The sequence below is a fragment of the Papaver somniferum genome, chromosome 1 (genome assembly GCF_003573695.1).
Source record: "Papaver somniferum cultivar HN1 chromosome 1, ASM357369v1, whole genome shotgun sequence".
NCBI classification, from domain to species: domain Eukaryota; kingdom Viridiplantae; phylum Streptophyta; class Magnoliopsida; order Ranunculales; family Papaveraceae; genus Papaver; species Papaver somniferum.
In genome coordinates, this window is record NC_039358.1 from 17,034,100 (window position 1) to 17,045,974 (window position 11,875).

Below are 11,875 nucleotides of genomic sequence, written 5' to 3' on the forward strand. Positions count from 1 at the left end.
GCATGAGAAAAACCACACCAATCGGCATTACATGAACAACGACATCAATGCCGACTCTTTATGAATGTCTCATGCCAATATCCATCAACAGACGACATTGTCTTCTTTACAATACTATGCCGATTGTGACTCTGTAAATGAAAAATCAAATACACAAAAATCGCATAAATCAACATAAGCACTTTAGGGCTTGATTCAGGGTATTATCTGGGTTTTTTCAAGGATGAAAGTTTGATTCTCTACAAAAGGTTGCAATTGGGAGTAGTTCAAATCAACATAAGCACCTTCAATTTAATAAGGTGAAGATTCCACGACATCAAATTCGTCACTAGAATCTCTCATATCACTCGAATCTCCAAAATCCCTTCTCTTCTATTAACACTTAAAAAGATAAATTCAAAATCTGAATTTAATTTTAACACACCTGGGGGATACTCAAGGGTTACTTATCCATGACAAAAATTATTTGGGTTCGGGGTTGTTCAAAGTACTTCATTTTTTTTGAGTGTTCCCCAATTTGTGAGAGTATTCCCCCATTTTGCCTTCATTATAAAGTTCTCTCATATTTTGCGATTTTTATCGGGAATCTAACTTCTTCACTGTCAACCATTTTTTTTATCTTGAATACTGTGTGCAAATGTTAGTAACCTGTTTATATATCATTTAATAAGTAGTGTTTTTTTTTTTTTTTACTTCTAGAAGCAGAAAAGTCATAAGTTAGTTAGGATACAAAAACCGGAATCAACACCCCAAGTTTACCTTCTTCACTCAAGACAATTGTATTCAATCATCAAAATATGGGTTCTGTTCTGTAACACAATCATTGGGATTTAAGGGCCAATATTAAATACAACTGGGATTGGGGTTTTGGAACCTATCTTAGCTTCCATCATTAAACTTGAACTTCCATGATCATGTAACTTGCAAGAAGAAACTCATTCATCATAAAGAATTGCTCAAACTACTTTTACAAAGTTTTATCCATCTTATAACTACTTCGAAAACTAGTTTTATTTATTTTTCTCTCTCTCAAAAACTAGCTATTTATTTTTAATCATCAAGACTGTGCATTATTAGAACCTACAACTGGGGGATACCACCACAAATTGGGGATCCTAAAAAAACATTATAAAGTAATTTGAAAAACCCCTTATAAAAAAAAAATTGGTAACGGCTAAAATACCCATGAGTATCCCCCAAGTGTGTTAAGGTTAAATTTTAGATTTTTATTTTATCTTATAGTGTTAGTATCCCATAAACAATTATATTTGAGTCGTCATTGTGTTTAACTAAAAAACTGTACCGATTAAGACTATCAGCATCGGATTCATCCACAAAACAGTGCCAACAATGACTGTCAATATTGCATTCATATAGAAGCCAATGCTGACAGTTACACTGAAAACCAATTTCGATCCATTAACAAATTCATGGCGTAAGTGATAACAGAGATCTCATATTTAATCTGTTAGAGCATTGCTCGGTCGAACTCACAAATGTTGGTATCTGAATCTCGTTGTCAAAACAATATCTTGATTTCTAGTCTACAATTAGTTAAGTCTCGGTCTAGGATAGAGGTAGTTGAGAAATGAACCAGTCATCATTTTCGTTCTACCGTTTGAAGGCGAAGATCAGCTGAAGCTTTGGGAGAACTTCATCAACAAAAGGTAAGTGAAGACTGAACCACCTATTTATCAAGTTAAATTCACTTTTCTATCCTTGAGATGTTTATCGCGTAACTAATTAGACTAGCTTGTATAGACAAGAATTTCGAGTCGAGAACTAATTATTTAGTTTACGAATTTCTCGAAATATAATGACTAAACTTAATGGACATTTTTTCATACTTGATCAATTTCGATGGAGAACAATTTATTGTTAGAAACCAAAATCATGATTCAAGTTTATCATTCGAAAATAGCTTGGAACAGTGATATGTGTCATTGATGTTATTCGAGAATGTTTCAAATTGATTTAGAGAAAAATATAGAACTACTATATTCGAAATACAAGACAGTGTTATCAGTCTTACAAACTGAGATAAGTGTTATACGTTTGAAGTCGTATTACATGTACTCGTACACATAGCGGAGTAACTATATATCGACTTACAGATTTGTGTGATACGCATATTCGTATGCACATCATGGTAAAATCTATTTGTTTCGTGATCCGGATAGGTATGCATATTTGTATTTAAACCATTTTGGAACTGTGGTAAGGGAATCGGGTTTAAGTATCCAAACCGGTATGCGAACCAATACAGTTCTATGTTCCTGAACCAGTTTAGTACCCAAGCCGGTACGCAAACTGAAAAGGTTTTGTGGACTCCGGAACCGGTAAAGTCCTAAGGTTTCCAAACCGGTCCGCAAACTGAAAAAGTTATGTCAAATCCGGAACTCAATTTTGCACCAAAGTTTGCAAACCGGTATGTGAACTGAAAAGGTTATGTCAACTCAGTGACTCGGTTTTGCTCATTAGTTTGCAAACCGGTCCGCGTACCATGACTCAACCGATTCACAAACGACTCATGTATTTGTACTTTGTGCATTTACCAACTATGTCGATTATGATTCAATTGCAATTAAATTATTTCAATGAGATAATTTGCATTTGATCTAAAAATACTAGACTTATATGATCACATGATTGTGACTCAAGATCAATGTCTTTGTGTTCATGAAAATGAGTATTAAGCTTTTAAGTTCAAACCGGCTAGTTTCGGCTAACCATGTTGAACATAGTCTTTGTACACAGTTCGGTTACGGTTTACCTAACCAGAGTGTATATTTTGTTTATGTAAATGACATTCAAAGTTTTCATCTAATGTTGAATATTGTTTGTTTGGTTCCAAAGCTATCTTAGCTTAAACCTAAAGAAACTTATGCTTTGAATGTCTATATAAGGGGATCTCTTAGAAACTGGAATTTTTGAATCCCGACACTATTTTTTGGTGTGTCCTAGTAGTATCTAAAGTTGTACTCTCCATAAATACTTTTAGGTGGACTAAGGCTTCAATCTTGGTGGTTTGTGGATTTAAAAATCTTGAGTAAATATTATGGAATGATCGGTACTCTCCAGAAACCCTTTTACCAATATTGAAGCCTTACTTCACTACTTTTTGGTATGTCCTAATTCGCTAAAAAATCGCCTAAAATCGGCCTTAGAGACCAATTTAATCTCTCAAACTCATATTCACCTTGGAATCGGAAATCACCAAGTTCATTTAGCGAGAAGGGATTCATCGCTTGGAAATTGGGCCTTGGGGACCTATTTTAACCACTCTCATCCGGTGCATCCATGAATCAGACTTTTATCAATGGCTCGGTCTGCTAAGCTTGATTTATCTCCAAAAAAGAAATGAAATTTGGATAAGGATAGATAATTAAGATGTTGATTTACTTATTAATTAATTATATGGATCGGACTTAAGATATCTATGATCCATATCTGATTTTTGTGTAGATATTCATATGGATCATGCAATAATGTCTTTCTTAAGGAGTCTGAAACAAGGAGAATTATGTACATTACTTCAAAGGATTGATGCCTCGATCGAGTTTTTATATTATGTTCACAATTTACGATGTGGTTGCACTTGAGCCTGGATTTTTTTTCATTATCACTCGTTTTCCAAGTGAATAAGAGTCTATTATAACTACTGCTTTTGGATTTTTACGTCATACAACCACTGTCACGAGATATCACGATCTCAACATGAACTCGTCTCATTGGAGTTTAATCCAATAATTTTCGAAGATAAACGTATATTTGTCCTAGATATTTCTCAATATCGGGGGCTTAAATGAAAATCAAGTTCAATTTAACCTAGATATAACATCAAAGCTATCACTTATCAAAAAATTAAGGGTTATTTAACCATTGGGCCCTGATAAATGCCCGATAAAACATTAAGGGTTGGTATTTGGATTGTCAGTTTCTTGTCAAAATCATACTTTCACCTCGTTAATTTAATTTTGAATTATGTTTATTATGAAGATATATAGTTTTACCATTATATCCTTAACCCTTATCTTGTTAGTTCTTTTTCTTATATTTGATATCAAAATCAAAATCAAAATCTAACCACCATTGAGTTCTTGATAAATTTTAATAACGTAACAGTTGTTAAAACCTTAATGAGAAAAAAAATGAGTTTAAATGATGGTTTTCTTTTCCCCAGATGTGATGAGTTACGACTTAAAGAAGCGAAAGCACGTTTAAACAGATCACCTTTAACAGTACCAATCCTCACAAGTGAAATATTCACAACTGAACTTTTAACACTGAATAGATTCGACGCAGACAAAACAAATGTCAAATGATTGTCACTCTTATTATAATGTTAACTAATTCATATGAATCTGGATGTGTTGTTGGCGAAGGTAGAGATTTGATATTAAACTCTTAAAAATATGAAGAAATTGATTTGGAAACAAATATATTACTGCTTCATGTTTGTTTTGGTGGTATTTCATTTAGTTTTATGTTGTTGCTCTATCTAAAGAACGTCGTCATCTTGCTCATGCTAAAGAACGTTTTGATGTTGATTTTCCCTAAAAAAATATTATTCCTATTTGAGTTTCTTTGATATATTTCCCCTAGTTTTTGCCTGTTTTTTTAGAACAAATTACATTTGATTGATTAGTACACATTACTTGAGAGATGGGTTTTATTTATGTTACATCGGGTTATGTGTATTGCTGAAATCTGATAGAGGGTTTCATTTCGCTATCTCAATCGGTACCTGTAGGATCATTTAATGTGATAAAGAGGATAAAAGTATGATTTGGGGTTTTTAGCTAGTGACACATTTGAAAAATGGAATAAGTTTATAATTATAATTAAAAAAATAAATAAAGACATATTAAACTGAGATTTTAATAGTCAAACGTCGTTCCAGATATGAACTCTTAATATTTTAATTGTTGTGTATCATTTTCAGGTTTTGGATATTTTCGGGTACCAACAGCTAAATACCCCCAAAATTAAAGTGCATAAACAGAAAGAAAGTGACTTGATCATGATGAATCAATTACTGTAAGTGTGTAACAGTAAAACATGAAAATCAACTTGATCATAAGAAATACTAAATCCCGGTGAATGAATTCGTATTTATGGCTTCATATTTTTCATTTTTTAAGGAAAAAGCTGAGATTTTATAAAAAAGAATGTAAAAAAGGCCGCAACCCTCATCAATTACATTCTGTCAATAATGACTTTCCAATGCGTAATAGATACATGAATACAGTTGCAAAGAATCTTTTTTCTTTCCCACCCCAAGTGAAAATTGAGAATTTCACTTCATTTATTGTTTCGTCTGTTGATTTGGACCTTTTCCTAGCCATCACTATTCGGTTTATTTTATTCCATATAGCCCAAGAAATTGCAAAAAACAGCAACGACCATATTTCCCTTCCCTTGTTGCGCCCTCTCCTAAATTTCCAAGGTTGTAGTTGGTCACCAATGGTTCCACACTACACCCATTGTATGTTATAACAACCAATAAAGTATGCCTAAACCTTGTGCGTGTATTCACAGTGAAGTGTAAGATGGTTGACTGATTCTTCATGTGAGTTGCAGAGAGCGCATACAGAAAAAACGGGGATAACAACCACATCCAATAATTCGTTCGGCAATCTGTATAAACTAAACTCCAATATAATTCTGAGAGCACCAAATTAAAAGCGAGACTCAATTAAGAAATATATCAAAGAGTTTTTTTTATCTCTTTCTAAATACAATCAGCAAATCGAACAGATAGAAATCCGTGAGCCTGATTGATATGAGAAATAACTTGGACGGTACCAAAAACCAATGCCCAAGTGTCAATCAAGTTATATCCAACAATCAAGGTAGGATTTATCAACTGATTGAACTACGCTCAACCTGTGATATTTTAATTATATAAATAAATATAACACCAGAAATTTTGTTAACGAGGAAACCACAAATGCAGAAAAACTTCGGGACCCAGTCCAGATTTGAACACCACACTGTATTGAGCCGCTACAGACTTTAGCCTACTACAAGTAACTTCGGACTGGAATGTAGTTGATCCCTAACCAAGTCCCACACCGATTAAGGTACAACTGCGTTCCTTACGCCTATAGAACCACGCCAAATTCTGTGCACTTGATTCCCTTAGCTTATCTCACCCACAACTAAGAGTTGCTACGACCCGAAGTCGAAGACTTATAAACAAATATGTCTCTCACAGATATGTCTATCTTTTATTCTATTTTTGTTCCGTCTTTTGATACAGAGATCAAGGTGAATAGGCACCAACTAATAATCCAGTCTTATACTCCCGAAGAGTAGCCTAGAAATATGTCACCTCACAATAACCTAACTGATTAACATAAGAAGTTATTGCGGAATCACAAGAATCTGAGACGAAGAACTGTTGTGATTACTTTTTATATCTTACCTATCGGAGGTATATCTCGAGTAAATCTTAAAGACGATAAATCTCAATACGATAAAACAAGTAATCCAAATTCACAAATACAAATAATCCAAATTAGATTTCACGTCAATTTACAATTTCTGAAATTTTAACTTTAGTGTAAAAAAATAAAAAAAATAAAAAAAAAATAAAACAAGTAAGATCATAATACACAAACAAGGTAGTCAATATCGGTTGTGCAGGCCGATATTACAGGTTTTTATCGGATATCGGGAAATACTTATACGTTATCGAAAATATCGGTGATACAAAGACGAAACGATATTATCGGTTGTACAGGTCGGTACAGACTGATATATCGGTTTTACTTGTACACCGATAATATCGGTTTCGTGAATAAATTGTTCATCAACATGCATCTAGTCTTTACAGACAAGTACAGTTTCAATTGGAGAAGGTAAAATCCCTAATATATTTATAATATGAAATCAATGACTATATGGTAGGATATAAGATGGAAACCATATTTCGATTGCAAGGCAGAAAGATATAAAAGATAAATATGAAGGATAAAAATAAGATTTACTGGCATAACGGGACAACAATCACAACGTTACCACCTTGTATTTTGGAAATTCGAGATATGTGTATGATTCTTATTATTTTTTACTATGGTTTTATAATTATTTGAAATTCTATATTAAAGGGTGTATCGCCTGTAAAAACAGATATTATCATTTGTACAGGTGTATAGGACCCGACCGATACAATACCGATACGCGATATTAACTACCTTGTACACGACTACAAAGAAAATAGTTGGATCTGACTTCACAAGTCCCAAATGAAGTCTTAAAGTTGTTAACCTAATAATGGTTTTGGGAAACCTAGGTTAAAGGAGAATCGAATCTACTTTGCAACTAGGATACGGGAAAGTGCCGAGATTAGGTTTTCCAGTTGCTAGAGTTCTCCCTTATATAGTCTTTCCAATCAGGGTTGCTTTCAATCAAATATAAGATAGCTTAGTAACAAATCATTCAATATTCACCATTAGATGAACTCCTGATTTAAGATTCAAGTTAAGTCTGCTTAGAGATTAAGCAATCAATCTCCACCGTTAGATGGTCTTAGCTTGTTACACACAAATGAAATATACGTATATTTAGATATGGGTAATTGTAAGAGCACTGCTCGGTCGAACTCGCAAGCGTTACTATCTCAAGCTTGTTTGTCAAGTTTAGTTGCCAAAACTATTAGTCTTGATTTCTAGTCTGCTTATACCTATTGTTTGTACCCTATTAAAATAGTGTACGTGCAAACCGCACAAGCTATTTGATATTGGTAAAATGTGGGTTTATTGAGGAAACCCACATGGCTTATTAAAGAAGCCCGACTGGTTTTATCAAGAAAACCCAATGGTTTATTAAGGAAACCAAAAATGGCTTATTAAAAAAGCCGATGGGTTTATCAAGGAAATCCAGTGGTTTATTAAGGAAACCAAAAATGGCTTATTAAAGAAGCCCGACTGGGTTTATCAAGGAAACCCAATGGCTTATTAAAGAAGCCCGACTGGGTTTATCAAGGAAACCCAGTGGTTTATTAAGGAAACCAAAAATGACTTATTAAAGAAGCCCGACTGGGTTTATCAAGGAAACCAAGTGGTTTATTAAGGAAACCAAAAATGGATTATTAAAGAAGCCCGACTGGGTTTATCAAGGAAAATCAGTGGTTTATTAAGGAAACCAAAAATGGCTTATTAAAGAAGCCCAACTGGGTTTATCAAGGAAAGCCAGTGGTTTATTAAGGAAAGCAAAAATGGCTTATTAAAGAGGCCCAATGGTGTATTATGGAAACCATTAAAGATAAATACAAATCTCAAGAAATAAATATGGTTATGTTGAGATAACTATGAATCTGGAGAAGACAGCTTAGAATCTCTCAAGATATATCCAGATCTATAAAGATAAACATAGATCTTCTTGGATAAATTCAAATCTTGACAAGATAGACATGGATCTTTCAAGATGTGCACAAATATGATGAAGATAAACATGAATATTCTATGATATATCCATATATTGGAGAGATAAGTACAAATCTAAGTGGTTATCCAAGATAACTACAAATCTCATAAGATAAAGGTAAATCTTAGTGGTTATTTGTGATAACTTCAAATCATAACAATTAGATTTGTTTTCTGCCTATAAATAGTGGCTGAAATCCAACTCAAAAGGTACACAATTACTTTTCTCCTCTAAAAAGTCTGTTTAGAACTCTCTCTGACTTAAACATCGGAGTGTCTTTGCAGGTACCCCTCATCTTTCATCTACAATTCTGGAGAAATAAAGAAACGGCGGAGATTCGATCAACATACACAAATCTTGAAGATTGTTGGAGTAATTAATTTTGCTCCAACATCTTTTGGCGCCGACTAAGGGGACCCGAGAAAAGAGAATTGAGTTCTGCCGATAAGAAAAGTATCACAAAAGCGTGGAATCATGTTCCTCGACTCATCGCATCTGTAACAGTTGGAATCACTCATAATATTACATCAGAAGCCTATCCGGATGAATATAGTTCGGAAGATGAATATGGAAGTTCAAGCAAAAAACAAAACTTATGCTTTCTGATAAAAATTTTTTATGTCGAGACCAAGCAAGAGTTTTTGTAACGTTACATCCTTGAGTTCGTATTGCTAATGATGGAAGCAGCGACACACATGGAGAGATGAAACTATGGAGCAAAGCCTCATAATCATGAAGAAGTAATCATCCGCAAGATATCCAGTTCAACAAATTCATGTTTACAACAAACTGGAACACTACACAGATGTTGGCCAAGTCATGTTTAGCCACGCCGTCAACGCCAAGATCTGACAACCTATATCTATCGGTTACTTCAAAGTTTGCCAGATATCAAATACGGACGGATTCATCGACCATGATCCACAGACGCTACTTATCTCTTCCATTCCAAACTGGTTTGCGTATCTTTAAGCCTTTTTCTTATATTTTCAATATAATCGCCTACACATACCTAGATATATATAGGATAATTAGATAGTCTTGGTGCGTAAATCTGTATGTGTACATGTATGAAAATCCATGCAGTATGATCAAATAGTATTAATGGTGTCTTTACACCTTAGCTTCGTGGTCTGAACTTTGCCTTAACATGGGGGATCCGCATATAGGAGTCCTTAACTATTCGTATTTCGCTAGCACCCAGCTTGACCATTAGATCTATCGTGACATAAAGTTAGCAGCTTATTATTTAATCAGCATCATGGAATGATGTATCCATCTTTCTTCTTTCTTGCTACTAACACAATGCGGAAAAGTATATGATCTCGTAAATACAGTTGAAACGGTTCCAATCAAAGCTTCTTCCAAGCAACGGCACTAGAAGCATCAAAAGAATCTGGAAATTTCTACTAAATCATTCAAGGGTCAAGCATAGCACAAGGCCAATGCGTTTATAGAAGGCACAAATATGGAGTCTATCGTGCTTAATGTCTCGAGGAAAACGATGAAGTCTCAAGGGAGTTCTTAATCGTTAGATGCCAGCTAAATCATGATTAACCCTTGTTGTCAACGACAAAATTTGATAAGGAGGCGTTACACTTGCTAGCCGTAATGAAACTAAAGCAATATGAGATCCCGCAGATACAAGACAGAGACCCTTGAGGAGGCCTAGTTAACAGCTCTAAACCTGTGTACTTTTGGATATACAACGACACCAAGTCTGTATGCATTTGAAGACGCAGTAAAAAGAACGCCTTACTCTGCAACAGCTCAAGCTCTACTGTGTAGGGAGCATTTACGCAGACCGACACACGTCTCCAGTCTCGCCAGCAACTGGGACCCACCGTAGGCTAGATGTTACCCCGCACCCCAGCTTGACATACACTGTTGTTCACGTTCATAGTCAAGATGTCGGGAGACAGACATGAGTAAGCTTCCGCTATCACACAACTTCATGGAGTCTAGAATTCAAGCACATGTGTGGTCACCTATATCAACGATAGCTGCAAAGTTGCGCCAACAAAAATCATTAGAGTTCAACAGCACGAGGAGAGGAATCACTGCGTTCCAACTTCAAATGCAGTAGTGATCAGTCTCCCTGTCACGAAAACAACGAAGCTTGAGTTTCTCTAGGCTAACATGATGTTTGTGTCGCGAGTGCAAATCCATGACTTCTTTACCAGTTATAAAAAAAAAAATTAAAAAAAATCGGAGGAACCACACGGTTGACATCCTCTGCTCTTGATCTCGGCGATTTTGTAAAGCTGCTGTATATTAGATCGATTTACTACATAAGCTAAATGCAAGTGGGGGCGACAACATCTGGCAATCTAGTATATAGAGAGTTCGAGGCATAACAGAACCAAACCACTACAGCAGAACCAAGTTCGTGTGAAAGCCTCTCGGAGCCGCAAGTTCTACGATCGCACCTTGAGTTCAGAAAACGCCTAACTTTCCGTGAGCTCCCAAACTTTGCACCTGCAGACAACGGGCGTGGCTATACACTCTATCACAGTATCCAGTGCGAAACATGCTCATACTTAACATACTTCGGAATGACAGTAAGGATATAACCACAACAGTATAGAGCCCAAGTCTCACACGAGTTTGGGGAATACCAACACAAAGGTACTGACTGTCACGGAATCACCCAAGATCAGCTTCCCTCAATTCAGCAAGGACGGGCAGCAGAGTGTAGAACCATTATACCATTATATCTAAAGAGCTACAAAAAGACAACAAAATCATCCGCCAAAGTTGTAGAGTTGGCATCTTGGATTCAAGCTCGTTTATAGCGATTACGCAAGGTCGCCAATATTACACCCGAGAACTTTCCATGGAGGACCTGTATGATGGGCACAAGCTGCAGTCCGTCTCGAATAGATGAGTCCCCGTCTTCTTTACTAGAACGTCAATGAAGGACGGTGAACAAACTAAGGTCCAAGGACCACGAGCGGGAAAGATCTCACTTGCATGTTTGTTGCCGTAAGAGTAAACTCACAAGCACCACACCATGACGCGAGGATGAGGAACACTTCCTTGCCACTGCTACGATATCGCAAAAAGTACAACGCCACTTATATGAATGGTAAACTAGAGTTTGTATAAGAAGCAAATTCTAAAGGAAACCAAAATATGATTTGATTTGGTGGTTCTCTTTTAATCGATCCAAGGAAGAACAGAACACTACAAGTGTTACCGAGGGCCACGCTTGAGGGCAATTCCAAATGGAAAAATCACAATGGAACCAGAAATAAGATGACAACGGAAAAGATACCTGATCATAAGCCCAGAGCCATCTAGCAAGTGTGGAACGATATAATAGATCTAGTTCCTGCTTCACATGGAGCCGTCTGTTCTATTTGGGAATATCTCTACATATATTGGGGGCGGCTAAAGTGACTCCGAGCATGCAATCAAAAGCAACTTGTTTAAAAAGTCG